Raw genomic sequence first — 14,265 nt, forward strand, 5'->3', positions numbered from 1 at the left:
AGAAGACAATGATGGACCAAATCACTGACATAAATCTCATATTGCAAAGAATCTCGCAAAAACAAATGTAGGAAAGAAACTTCTAACAAATTGCGACATCTCCCGTCATCTTTTAGTTTGATGAAGAAGACCACGGACACCACATAATTCACTAAGGAAAAATTAACTATGAATTTCATCATCCACTTCATCACTTTCTCTGTTTCGTCCTTCTCAATAATAACTTGAATTATCTTCCCTCGTTCATCTTCGTGAAGTTTATAAACTCTAAGAAACCTAATATCGAACAGGTGAGGGGAATCAACTTTTACACCTATGTTCATTGTTTCTTTGAGAAAAGAGACTCCTACGCAAGAGGGAGCATGAACTTCTTGGTACTAATGTCTCTTGAAGGAAAATCACTTTCGTCTTCTTCCTCGGTCATTGATAGAATTTTATTTCGTTTGTCAAGAACTTCTTCAATATCATCGATCCCGGTAACCAACGCAACGTTGGAGAACTGTCTACTTGATTCAATCTTTGTTTCAGCATATGACAAATATTCATCCAAGGGTAGAAAAACATACCTGAAGATACTTTTCAATGTCGTCCAATCGTCTATGAATTTTTTTTCCTTCGTCAATGAGTCTCCATTGCATTGCATTGAATTGTTCATAGATTCTTTCGGACATATGTTGTTCCACAACAAAAACCTTATCTTCGACATGTATATCTTGATTTATGAACCAATCCTCCATCTGTTGAATCCAAAAATCTATATGGTATTGACCGTCGAAGAGATGAATTTTGGAAACGTTATTAATTTTTTCTTGATCTTTTGGATCAACTTAGAATTGTTTAGAATCTCGAAAGGGATCCCAACCTAAACGTGGAGAAAATTTCCTGCATTCAAGGAGAGATGTATCCATGAAAAAAAATTCATCTGTTCCCAGATTCTTCAAGCTCTGAATACCAGCTGATGTAGACTGTTGCGGAAGCATAAAAGTAGAAGAACTCATTAATAAACTAAAAGAGAAACGATAAATAATGTAAAGATAAATTGAAATAACAATGGAGGCCATCATCATGGGCCTCACGTTCAAGTCATTGGGCCTCACGGCCGAGTCCATTAGGGTTAGATTTGAGAGTTTTGAGGTTTAGAAGTTTCTATGTTTGAGTATCTTTGATATTTAATAATCCTAATCTGAGTCTATCTAGAAGTGTCTTAGTTCCTATAAAAGGAAGTCCAGTTTGTGTTGGACATTCAGATCAGAGAATATTATCAATCGAGTTTATTATTAATCAGGTTTATCGTTTTGTTCTTTACTTTATCAGTTTATTTACGTATTTTATCAGTTTATTTACGTATTTTATCATTGTTATAATGGTGGATTCCATTACTTTTACGCTTCCGCAACAATCTACATCAGCTGGTATTCAGAGCTTGAAGAATCTGGGAACAGATGAATTTTTTCATGGATACATCTCTCCTTGAATGCTGGAAATTTTCTCCACGTTTAGGTTGGGATCCCTTTCGAGATTCTAAACAATTCTACGTTGATCGAAAAGATCAAGAAAAAATTAATAACGTTTCCAAAATTCCTCTCTTCGACGGTCAATACCATATAGATTTTTGGATTCAACAGATGGAGGATTGGTTCATAAATCAAGATGTACATGTCGAAGATAAGGTTTTTGTCGTGGAACAACATATGTCCGAAAGAATCTATGAACAATTCAATGCAATGCAATGGAGACTCATTGACGAAGGAAAAAAATTCATAGACGATTGGACGACATTGAAAAGTATCTTCAGGTATGTTTTTCTACCCTTGGATGAATATTTGTCATATGCTGAAACAAAGATTGAATCAAGTAGATAGTTCTCCAACGTTGTTTTGGTTACCGGGATCGATGATATTGAAGAAGTTCTTGACAAACGGAACAAAATTCTATCAATGGCCGAGGAAGAAGACGAAAGTGATTTTCCTTCACGAGACATTAGTACCAAGAAGTTCATGCTCCCTCTTGTAGGAGTCTCTTTTCTCAAAGAAACAATGAACATAGGTTTAGAAGTTTATTCCCCTCACCTGTTCGATATTAGGTTTCTTAGAGTTTATAAACTTCACGAAGATGAACGAGGGAAGATAATTCAAGTTATTATTGAGAATGACGAAACAGAGAAAGTGATGAAGTGAATGATGAAATTTATAGTTAATTTTTCCATAGTGAATTATGTGGTGTTCGTGGTCTTCTTCATCGAACTAAAAGACGACGGGAGATGTCGCAATTTGTTATAAGTTTCTTTCCTACATTTGTTTTTGCGAGATTCTTTGCAATATGAGATTTATGTCAGTGATTTGGTCCATCATTGTCTTCTTCAGATTTTCGCCAACTTTCGTGCAAAGTGGGAATTAAGGATCGCATTGTTAAGTCTCACTTGAAGGCAAGTTCATTCTCGGACGGGGAGTATGATGGAGGCCATCATCATGGGCCTCACGTTCAAGTCATTGGGCCTCACGGCCGAGTCCATTAGGGTTAGATTTGAGAGTTTCAGGTTTAGAAGTTTCTATGTTTGAGTATCTTTGATTTTTAGTAATCATAATTTGAGTCTATCTAGAAGTGTCTTAGTTCCTATAAAAGGAAGTCCAATTTGTGTTGGTCATTCAGATCAGAGAATATTATCAATCGAGTTCATTATTAATCAGGTTTATCGTTTTGTTCTTTACTTTATCAGTTTATTTACGTATTTTATCAGTTTATTTACATATTTAATCATTGTTATAATGGTGGATTCCATTACTTTTACGCTTCAGCAACAATCTACATCATTACATATCATTGTTTTGCCACTTCTGCTTACAGAGTTTTACATACCGATCTTAACTTTTTAATACGCATAAACTGCTCTTCATGTGTCCTGGGAGTAAGATATACAAAAAAGTGTATTCATACTGCCATCTGCAATGAATTGCCTGAAACTCTATCTAGACTCTTACTTGCTCTTTGTCCGAACATCACTTCAAGTAATTTTCTGCCTTCATCGTACTGCATTTTTCTGAGCTACCTGCCAGTGAACATCTGCTCACTTGCTTTCATTGGCTTATACTTTCTCCTACTTAAGGTGGTATTCAGTTTGGTACTGCACAATTGCTCAATCTGGAACTCATGGACTGTGGAATGACCATATGTGATCCCAATTCTGAGGAGGATCTATATAAAGAGATTAGCGACGACGACCGAAATTTCCTACAAACACCATTGAACAGAAAATCACACCTTATGTACCAGAAGCTGATTATCAAACATGCACGCTTAAAGAAACTCAGTCTCTGGGGTTGCTCCGGCTTAGACATAAGCTCGATTTTACAGAATAAGAAACAAAACTTTGAAATTTCAAGTGTGTTTCTGATCTTTGTTTGTTATTGCAGGTCGTATATCTAAACTGCCCAGCTCTCAACGATCTCAATCTAACGTCTTGTACAAACTTAAACCTAGGTACTTGTCTGACTTCTTCTTGAACATTACAAGGTTTTCTTAGTCTGGGTAACTTACCAAGTGGTTTATCATGTTATTTGCAGAGAGGTTACTACTGCAGTGCCCTAGTCTTGAGAGTGTACATGCTTCAGGATGCACAGAAACATTGGTAGGAGCAATTCAAATCCAGGTAAATGATTTGATCTCACTGAAAGTTCGAGTATTTGAGATATATACAGTTCGAATACCTATTAAACAAACTCTTGTTCATACTAAAGTTTTTAATGTTGGATTTAACTTTATAAACCATCTTGCAGGTCTGCACTGATTTTGTTTTTTTAGTGATCACTTTCCTCTCAAGCGATTAGCCGACGGTTCAAAGAGGGTTCGAGTTCCAGACTTCGTCGACCCCCAGGTACAATGAAGAATCACTTAAATTTTTATACCCTTGTCTCATGTCCCAATCTCATACTAGTTCTTCATTGTGTCGTCTAGGAATCCTTCTCTTAAATGTTTTCTTGTTTTTCTTTTTTTGCAGACTCTTGATATTCAAAAGAGAAGGAAAATCCAACGAATTCATTGTAATGTTCATGTCCAGTGATCTGCTGTCTAAAGATATCAAAATATCACTACTGTGTCATTAAATTATTATACTCGTTGTAGGTTAATGGTCGAATCACTTATAAAGAAAGTGAATCGACCTCTTTGACTGTCATGATATACACTATTAAATTAATTAGGGTTTTATGTGTAGAAGAATCGCATAAATGTATTAAGAGCAAGAAACCAAGTTGTCTTGTCTCTAAGGACCATTTGTATCTAACTCTTTTTCTCTTTCTTTTTTACGTTAATAAATGGATCTTTGATCACAATGTTGTGTTATAATACCATTCTTCCATTTTAGCAATTGGAAGTAGTCATTGCAAATCAATTTGCAAACCACTGCAAATAAATTTGCGAACCACTGCAAACCAGGATGCAAACCACTTCAAATCAGAATGCAAACCACTGCAAATCAGTTTGTAACCCACTGCAAACCAATTTGCAAACAAATTTGCAAACTACTACAAATCAGTTTACAAACCGTTGCAAATCAATTTGCAAACCGTTGCAAATCAATTTTCACTGCAAATCAGTTTGCAAACTATTGCAAATCAATTTTCAAATACTGCAAATCAATTTGCAAACCATATTGCAAATCAGTTTACAAACCATATTGCAGATCAGTTTGCAAACCATACTGCAAATCAGTATGCAATTCAGTTTGCATACCATATTGCAAACCACTGCATACAGTTTGCAAACCACATTGTAAATCAGTTTGCAAACCACATTGCAAATCAGTTTGCAAACCACGTTGTGAATCAATTTGCAAACCACATTGCAAATCAGTTTGCATACCAAATTGCAAACCACTGCATACCATATTGCAAAGTCATCAAAAAGTTTCAGAATCATTTTCAACTTAGATGGAAATTGTTTTTTGAAATACTTGTATATCCTTTAATTCAAAGGAACTCAATTTATGTACACAATGTATGTTAAATTTTGATGAATTACAACCTAATTGTATTGGGTATTATTTTACGGCGTTTTCTTTTCAGATTTGAAAACAATTAATAGAATAAAAAATGAAGAATTAATCTTTGAAAATGACTTAATCTTCCCTTCATCCTGCATCTATTGAAAAATATTTAAAGAAACATGTAAGTATGTTGTGAATATTTTGAAAAAAAATAAATTGAAATTGACTTGTCTGCAAACAGTAATGCAAACCACTGCAAACAAAAATGCAAACCACTGTAAATCAGTTTGCAAACCACTACAAACCAGAATGCGAAACAGATTGTAAACCACTGCATACTAGATTGCAAAGTCACCAAATAAATTTAGAATCCTTTTCGAACTTAGATGTTAATACTCGCACATTCTTCAATTCAAACAATTTGAATTACGTGTTATTTTACGGGGGTACAGGGGCGTAGCTCCCGTTTTTTTTTTTTTGTAGAAATTTTGAAAACATTAATTGAATAAAAAAAATGTGAAGAATTAGTCTTTCGAAAAGGATTCAGTCTTTTGATTTTAATCTTTCGTTTATCTATTGAAAAAGACTTAACGAAACATATTGTGAATATTTAACGAAAAATTGTGAATATTGAATAAAAAAATGTGAAGAATTAGACTTAACGAAAAATTGAAACTGATTTGCGGAGACATGCAAACCAATGCAAATCGGTTTGCAAACCAATGCAAATCAGTTTGTAAACCACTACAACTTAAATTCATAAGACCAAATAAGTAAAAAACACATTCATCAAAATAAGTAATCACTCAACATAATAAGATTAAAATACTATTACAAATTCATCAAACTATTCACAAACACATTCATCAAAATTTTCAGAACAAATACTATATTCAAACGACTTTTTTTATTGAATCCAACAATATTTTATGTTTCAATCTTTTGAGTTTAATCTTCCGTTCGTCTATTGAAAAGAGTCAACGAAACATGTTGTGAATATTTAAAAAAGAAAAAGAAAAATTGGAACTGATTTGAGAAGAAATGAAAACCACTGCAAATCTATTGGCAAATTAATTAACAAACCACAATGCAAATCAATTTGCAAACCACAATGCAAACCAATGCAAATTAGTTTGCAAACCAATGCAACTTAAATTCATAAGACCAAATAAGTAATCGAATATTCACTCAACATAATAGGATTAAAAAACTAGTAAATATTCATCAAAATATTCACAAACACATTCTTCAAAATATTCAGAACAAATACTATAGAACGCCTTTTTTTGTCCAACAATATTTTCCATCTGAAACAATTTCAGCGACTATCTTTCCTCTAAGTTTCGTAATCTCATTAGGTTCAACCTCCATCTCTTCAAAATCCTGACCTTTTGTAGCATTCAAAATGTACTGACATACTTATAAACCACAATCAACTCTGTAAAGAAAAAGAGTCATTTATTTGATAAAATAAACAAAAGAAAAAAAAATAACAAATTATTAGCTACACTGCCAATTTTCAATTCCTAGTGAAGCATACATACCAACGAAGCATAAACAGTAATGAAGCATACATACCAATGAAGCATAAACAGTAATGAACCATCCAAACATTAAGAAACTAGTAATGATCAAAACTTAATTATGAAAAAACTAAATGAAACATTGAGGAACAAGGTTGATGATTCTGAAAAAACTTCTGTATTACCATCGAATTTCCTTCATTCGTACGTAAAACAAAAGCGATACAAATCGAAGAACAACACTAATACCTAGATTAAGCCTTCAACCAAGCAACAAATCATATTTGCAATCAAATATGATGGAAATGGCGTCCATAATGAGAAGAAATTAAATACCTGATATGGATCAAAGATGTCAGTCTCCTGTACTTTGAGAAAGGTCGCCAAACAAATAAGCTGACATGAAAAGAAAATAAAACAACATGCAAACAAATACTGTAAGTACATGAAATGGACTAAGATATGATTATATACCTATACTGATCTAATCATGGTGGTTCACTCAACAATTGATACAATTCTACAAGATTTTAATGCTCGCGTCTCTCTGATTTAAGGCCTTCTCTAATGATCATAACATCAAGATTTCAGTGCTAATCTCACTAGAAGCTATTGCTTTACTGGCATTAACTTGGCCAAATAAGGTTTATAGATATCACAAAATCCAGTTTTTCGCCCCGGAACTATTGACTTGACAGTATAAACTTTGGCAATAAGGTGCATTGATATAAGGAAATCAAGTTCAGGTGTTCAATACATATCGAAATCAATAATTCCATTTATGCTACTCATAGTTAACTGCTCCTCCTAGAAACCCACAACATGACTTCTCATAATTACAAATTGGAGTTCACTACTTAATTATGACCTTCAGTTCTAAGAGAGAAAATTAGTGTACTAATTCAAGGCAAAAAAAAAACAAATTAAGTCACCCATTTATGTCATAAAAAGAACTCACCAATTCAACCAATGAACAACTCATTCTTCCAAACAATTCAAAAAACTAGATACACAGTTTCACCACCAAACTCTAGAAACGTTAATCTTTTTCAATTTAATAATATTACCCTATATGCAAACCATTTACAGGGTTAATACAATATGAGTACCATAGTAAACCCTAATGCAAAGAAAAAAAACTAATTTGATACCAGGCTACGAACACTTGATCGAAGCATTTTACTTCTAATGACTTCTCATAATATAGATATAGAGTGAAATAAAGAAACCCTAAAACACAGATAAACCCTAAAAAAATAGCGGAAAGCTGGAAGTAACAACATAAAGGAAATTTCAAAAGAAAAGTGGAATAATGGGAGGGAATTACTGTTGGTTTGTTAATAAGTAAGATGGTTTGTTAGGTAATCCGGAAATCCTGATTGTTCTTGAAGAATCCCTTGAAGAAATTGGATGAAGTCTGAGAGAGGAATCCATTGTTCCTTAGCCTCTGAAAACCCTAGAGTTTTTCTTAGTATCTGGTAAGAGAGGGAAAGTCGGAAAAACAGAAAAATAGAAAAAGTAAGAATTAAACGAGTTTTTAATTTTCTCTGATAAGTAAGGTTACTTTAGTAATTTCCCTATATTTGATTATTTACAGAAATGCCCTAGGGAGCTGAAGCCTATAAAAAGTTTATAGATCTTTTTTGACCAAAGCCTTAATTTTGTAGGGAGTTTTGGCCAAATTTTCCTTCTGATTTAGCCCTGTCATAATATATATTTTTTACCTTTTTACCTTTCATTTAAAAAGGTTTTCTTGTTCTTCTTCCTATCTCTCCTGATCCCTCCTAGGGGTGGGATTTTGTTCCAGAAACTCGAAACCCGCTCACGGCCGTCTGAGTGCGAAGGGGTATGTGACCGTCTGATGCCTAAATCAGTTTGTACCCGCCCGACCGAAAGAGCTCAAGCAAACGGACACGGGCATAGGTCCTTACCCGGTGATCCGACCGAGTCCGCTCGCTTATATAGTCCGCCGACCGAACCCGTCCATACCCGTCCGTTTATCCTACCCGTCATACCCACACGCCTATATGATTGATTTTAAGCTTTTAGATTTGTTGGGTTAGCTACAACCGTTAGATTTCAAGAGTAAAAATATATAACCTAGAAATCACTTTTCTTAATATTGTTCATCTCCCTACTTCTCTAGTCTCTATCTCCTCTAAAATCTCAATATCTCATCAGTAAACCTAGAATCCACAATACACCGATCTTAATCCATGAGAAGAAGAATATTACCAATCGTAATCCATCAGAAATCTCAACGATTATCTTTTAATTTTGTAGTTATTTACTTTTTGGAATTGTAAAGTGGCAGTTTCGAAAGTTGTATTTAGCTACTAAACAATTTTAATTTCGAATAAAAAATTCTTTATTAGTGACCGGTGCCTGACTGACCGATACTTGGTTTGCCCGACTATCAAAACGGTCACGGACCCCACTTTGTTGGGGAAAATCCGAAATGTTCGCCCGTTTTGTCCAGACGTCGTGGACACTTAGGACTTGTGCCCCTTCCGCCCGAACCGGTTGAGTCAGTGTCCGTTTTCCGCCCGCCCGGCCTGTTTCCCGCCCCTAATCCCTCCCATCAGCTTTGCCATCTTCATCTTTCTCTCTAGATCTGGAGCAAAACCGCTTGCAATTCATGGGGTTTCACGAGCAGAGACCTTGTGGGATTCACGTTTCTTTCATGAGCAGAAACCCCATTGATTTCATGGGGTTTCAACTATACATACAGAAAGAGAAAAAGGTGAAGATGGGGAAATGGCGGTGGAGGTAGGGAATGGAGGATATAGAGAAAAAAATAACGAGACTGAATTTGTTTTTTAAAGTTGAAAGTCGTCGGTTGGTTATCCTTTCGACGAAGAAAAGAAAGGACAGGGAGAAGACCCTCTTTCTATGAAGGGTAAAAAGGAAAATATAATATCGACGGTTAAGTTTAACTAACGACATCCCAGTCTTGGGAGCTAAATTCTCTAGTTGGTCAAAAGTTAGGGATCAAAATGAAATTAACTCAACTATTAGGGCTTATTCTGGTCATATGGAGGTGAGGAAGATGAAGAGGGAATTAAACCAAGGATTAATTTGGTTTTCATCCCAATTTGTGACTAACTGACTATTTTGGCCCGTAAGTGTCTGACGGTTCAATTTGCGCCCAATTGTGTCAGGCAGTTCAATTTGTCAATTTTCTGTCAAATTTTACATTTCTACTCTTGTACCATATTTGTAATTATAACTTTTTTTATTTGACCCACTAACGACGACTTTGAAGCTTTTTACTCAATTTTCTAAAATTGTTATTTCTTTTTCTTCCACTGACAACGACCTTGAAAAAGGGAGAGAGAGCATGGGGAATGGAGGGGGAGGGAGAGTGAGAGAGCACGTGATAACTGATAAAGAGAGGGACAGAGGAAGAGGGAGATGGAGAGGGATAGGAATAGGGATAGGGAGAGAGAAATATATATAAAGTGGTCTGACTCGCTAACAACCTTATTGAGTTGAAAAAAGAGTTCAAAAAATAATTCCAAAGTCACGCGACAATGTTCTGCGCGCCCAACGAGCTTCTTTTTATATTTTTGTTGAAAGGCCCAACGAGCTTCTTAAGTTGAAGAAGAGAAGAAGGTGCAGTTGAGGAGAGAGAGATGAAGTAGAAGAGTGAGAAAGTGAGGTAGAAGAGAGAAATATATAGATGTGGACAAGTAAAAAAATTATAATTACAAAAACGTCATAAAATTAGAAATAAAACATTGACAAAAATTAGAATCGATTTGAACTACCAAACATAACTGTGCCAAAGACTTATGGGGTATCATGAAGTTCGAGTGAAACGTCAGGATTCTTTTTTTTGTTGAAACAAGTTCGGATGGAGTGGTAAGAGGTATAATCTTCCACCTAAAGCTCAAGGGCTCGAGGCACACACTGAACAATTAAAAAAACAAAAAAAGTTCGGATTTATTCGTAGGCAGATGATAGAAATTTGTATGCCTAAAAGAAAAGAGGGTGTTTCTAAAGGCACCGGGCCAAAAGGCTGTTAGCATCCATAATTTTTATTGACTTGGGTCAACGATCATTGACCCGATGTCTCTATAAGCACCCGTTTTTAATGTGGGTGACGTTCACCTTCGTTTGACGACAACAACACCGACACCTATCTACGATCATTTTTTTAGGGTTATTTCCCTAATGGCCCCCTACTTTGTGACCAGCTTCCTGCCTGGCCCCCTACTTTACAAGAAATACCCATATGGCCCCCTTCCGTTATAACACCGTTACTCTCTCTCTTCCATTTCTTTTCTCTCTCCTCCAACATGTTTTCTCTCTCTGCCACCTTGTTAAACCAGCCACATCATCGTCTTCACCGGCAGGGTCGCCGGCCGGCGACCTTCAAACTTTTTTTTTCTCTCTTCTCTCTCTCTCTCTAAAAAAAAAAAAAATTTTTTTTATAAAAATTCTCTCACCTCTCTCTCTCTAACTCCGGCGAAGGGAAACCTTCGCCGGAGCTAGGTCTGTTCATCACGAACAGACCAGATCAGGGTCTGTCCGTGATGAACAGACCCAGATCAGGGTCTGTCCGTGATGAACAGACCCAGATCTGGGTCTGTCCGTGATGAACAGACCAGATCGTGGTCTGTTCATCACGGACAGACCCTGATCTGGTCTGTTCGTGATGAACAGACCTAGCTCCGGCGAAGGTTTCCCTTCGCCGGAGTTAGAGTGAGAGAATTTTTATAAATTTTTTTTTTTTTTTAGAGAGGGAGAAAAAAAAAAGTTTGAAGGTTGGCCGGTCGGCGACCCTGCCGGTGAAGACGATGATGTGGCTGGTTTAACAAGGTGCCAGAGAGAGAAAACATGTTGGAGGAGAGAGAAAAGAAATGGAAGAGAGAGAGTAACGGTGTTATAACGGAAGGGGGCCATATGGGTATTTCTTGTAAAGTAGGGGGCCAGGCAGGAAGCTGGTCACAAAGTAGGGGGCCAGGCAGGAAGCTGGTCACAAAGTAGGGGGCCAGGCAGGAAGCTGGTCACAAAGTAGGGGGCCATTAGAGAAATAACCCTTTTTTTTTATTCGGAACCATCAATCCGAGTGATTTGTTCATCATTTTTTTTATTCAGAACGATAAAGAAAGAAAGATTTAAAAAAAAAAATTCCTGGTACAAAATTTCAGTCATGTAATAATCCGAACAATCCTCCTGTTCACTCTGTACTGTAACGGGTGATACGAGACGTTTCATTGTTTCTTCATCTAGGGGTTCATCTCTTATTTTTCTCTGCATCTTTGAAACTTTTTCCATTATTGAATTCCACAATTTCAACTCTTCTTTATTCCCAATTAATGAACCTCGAGATGATGAAGATGATAATTTATAAGGTATAATCGAACGGTGGAGATTCGATGACGAAGATTCATCACATCTTCCATCTCCATTACTGCCAGTTCCACCAGCATTATTAAACCTAATTTTTCCACCACCGCCATTGTTTCCTCCTACTGAAGTTGATGATGAAACATAGAAAGTTTTAATCGATGAAGAATCAAACTTTGATTTATAATGATTTTGATTTTTTGATAGAATTATGTTTTTTGTGATGGCCGCCGGCTGAGAAGATGGAGTTGCTGCAATCGCAGTATCATTTGCCATTGAATACACAGTGAAATTTGCTTAAAGAATCATAACAGACACCATTCAAGTCGGTGTTTGAGAAAAAACTTGTTGAAATAACCAGACAAAGATGCATTCAATTCTCTCTCTACGCGAGAAAGAATTCCTTGAAGATCTTCATAATACAGATTCTCTCTCATCTGTAAACTATAACTCTGAATTTCTTTAGTTATAAAACCATTGATGAAAAAGCTTTTAAACTGAACCATGAAAAATTTCTCTTGCTTCTCCTAAACCTTCTTCCAATTGATGATTTTTTTTCTTTATGATGGATGGAGGGGTTAGGGCTAAGTGAGAAGGGCCGGTGCCTACATAGTTTGTTGGTGCTAATAGAGAAGTGAGCGGTTAGGGTTGGTGCTAACAGAGATGGCACTAACAGCCTTTTGGCCCGGTGCGTTTAGAAGCACCCAAGAAAAGAGTGCATAAGGCGAAAAATAATAAGTGGATTTGGGGGTCAAACAGGGGCGGCCCAGGCCCAAAGCAGCCAAAGCGGCTGCTTTGGGCCTCACTTTTGTAGGGGCCCCAAAATACAAGTTGATTAAAGGCAATCCCCAAGAAATAGAAAATAAAAGATTGAAAAGCCCAGCCAAATGCTCCAACCTGTTTGAAACGTTGCCAAAACGTGGGACCTCTCTTTTCTTTTGCTGTTAGATACCGTACTTGTCCAGGAGGGAGACAACTAATTAAAGTGTGGGGCCACAAAAACAATAAAATACGTATTCTTCCCTAACCTAGTTTACTTTTTTCCTTCTCTCTTTTAAATTAGTAAGTTTAACTGTAAATATTTATAAACTTTTGCTGCCCTCGTTTATGTATTTTGTTTGTTGCAATCTCTCTCTAAACTCTACAAGGAGGCAATGGTTTAGGGAGATTTTATAGGGCCCCTCATTTTTGTTAAAAGGCCTTCCCTCAGTGATAATTTAGCAAGTAAAATGGTTCATGGGGAGGCCTTTTAACAAAATTGGGGAGGCCTTATAAAACTTCCCAATGGTTTATTTGTCTCTTTTTTTCTCCCTTATTTTTTTATGGTAATTTTTATTCTTTTTTTTGCTATTTTTATAGTTTATTATATTTGATGTATCTCCCTTTTAAAAGAATCATTTTCTATTTTATAATTAAAATATATTGATTTTAATAGTTTTAAAATTAGATCTCAACGAATAAGTATTTATAGTCATAATTTAATAGTTAGTTTGTAAGTGTTATATTCGATTTTAACTACACACCTGTTTTGTTACATAAGTAATTTATAAAATTGTACTACTCAATTAGGTTATTGGTGTTTGATGTAATTTTTTTATTTTCATACTAATTCTCATATAGTATTAGGAACGCATAATTAGTAATTTTACATCTCAAAATGCAAGAATTGGACTAAGAACGAATAATTAGTAATTCTGTATCTCAAAAGACAAGACGAATGTTTTCGAAACATATTTAGCTCAACTCTGTATGTAAATTTGATCTTCTTATGTTGTTCATATTAATTTATCTGTTACAGCGAAAAATTAACTTTTTTAGAGCTAATGTAAAAAGGGCCCCAAAATTTTCTTCGCTTTAGGCCCCCTAACAACTTGGGCCGGCCCTGGGGTCAAAGCCAAGTATTTTACTTCAAACTTGTAAATGTCAATCTTCTCTTATCAGTAAAACTTATGGCCAACTCTTAGTTTGTCAATGGCGTTAGCAACTCAATCTTCCATTTTCTTCACTCTTTCTGTATACAAGTTGAATCCACTTATATTTTCTCGACATGGTCGTACTAAATTCAGCATCTCTTACCGGAATTTCATCCGTTCCAAACGAACAAGATTTTGCACTGGTAACTCAAAAATGTGTCATACTTTATAAATAACAATTGTTGATGTACAAATTTACTTAGGGTTTGGGTTGTCGTTTCAAAATTATTCGTCTTGTGAGTTCATATTTCACATTGGTTTTACTTAAAGTTATGTCTTTTATGTTAATTTTTAGTTGATATCTGCTCATATTCGTCATCTGTAGTTCTTAGATTTTATATTTCAGGTGGGAGTCTCAAGGGTATTTCAAGCCAAACCCTGATCAGGATGGAGACGCATTTGTCATTTCTATGCCACCGCCTAATGTCACCGG

General features: G+C 35.7%; 1 long non-coding RNA gene across 1 annotated transcript; it reads right to left on the reverse strand.

Moving 5' to 3' along the window:
- Window positions 1–6,136: 6,136 nt before the first annotated feature.
- On the reverse strand, window positions 6,137–8,031 carry LOC147568764 (uncharacterized). Its single transcript, XR_015238438.1, has 3 exons — window positions 7,832–8,031; window positions 6,841–6,900; window positions 6,137–6,419 (listed from the first exon to the last, which is right to left on the reverse strand). It is a non-coding gene; the product is annotated as an uncharacterized LOC147568764 (long non-coding RNA).
- Between the last annotated feature and the right edge of the window lie 6,234 nt (window positions 8,032–14,265).

The sequence above is a fragment of the Eschscholzia californica genome, unplaced genomic scaffold (genome assembly GCF_041429995.1).
Source record: "Eschscholzia californica isolate CP2 unplaced genomic scaffold, dmEscCali1.0.p SCAF_1, whole genome shotgun sequence".
Taxonomy (NCBI): domain Eukaryota; kingdom Viridiplantae; phylum Streptophyta; class Magnoliopsida; order Ranunculales; family Papaveraceae; genus Eschscholzia; species Eschscholzia californica.